At 35.9% G+C, this 331-nt stretch overlaps 1 protein-coding gene across 2 annotated transcripts in view; it reads right to left on the reverse strand.

Moving 5' to 3' along the window:
• Nucleotides 1-331, reverse strand: part of LOC117619668 (protein CDI-like) — a 9,222-nt gene that overhangs the window by 1,028 nt on the left and 7,863 nt on the right. The gene's annotated exons all lie outside the window — the stretch shown is intronic.

Here is a 331-nt window from a genome sequence, read left to right on the forward strand (position 1 = left end):
CAACAAAACTTGGGCTATTTGNAAGTTCACTTGAAAGAATATGCCCGTACATGGTGTTATGNGGAGATAGCATCAAATATACCTCACATCATCCCAAAATGATGGTGATGGAGTTGAGCCNTATCTGGAAAATATGATGTCCGGTCCAATATACTTCCGGAAAATCCTTAAAGTGTCCAACGGATAATCCTCATAAAAATGCTTCAATACTTTCTTAGTATAAGCAAGAATCTCGTTGGNATAATGCTCGATCTTTAAGTCGAGACAAATATTTCTTGAACTCTTCAGAAGCTTTAATGTGTTGCAAACANATTATAATCAATATACTCAC

This window comes from Prunus dulcis, chromosome 2 (assembly GCF_902201215.1).
Source record: "Prunus dulcis chromosome 2, ALMONDv2, whole genome shotgun sequence".
NCBI lineage: Eukaryota > Viridiplantae > Streptophyta > Magnoliopsida > Rosales > Rosaceae > Prunus > Prunus dulcis.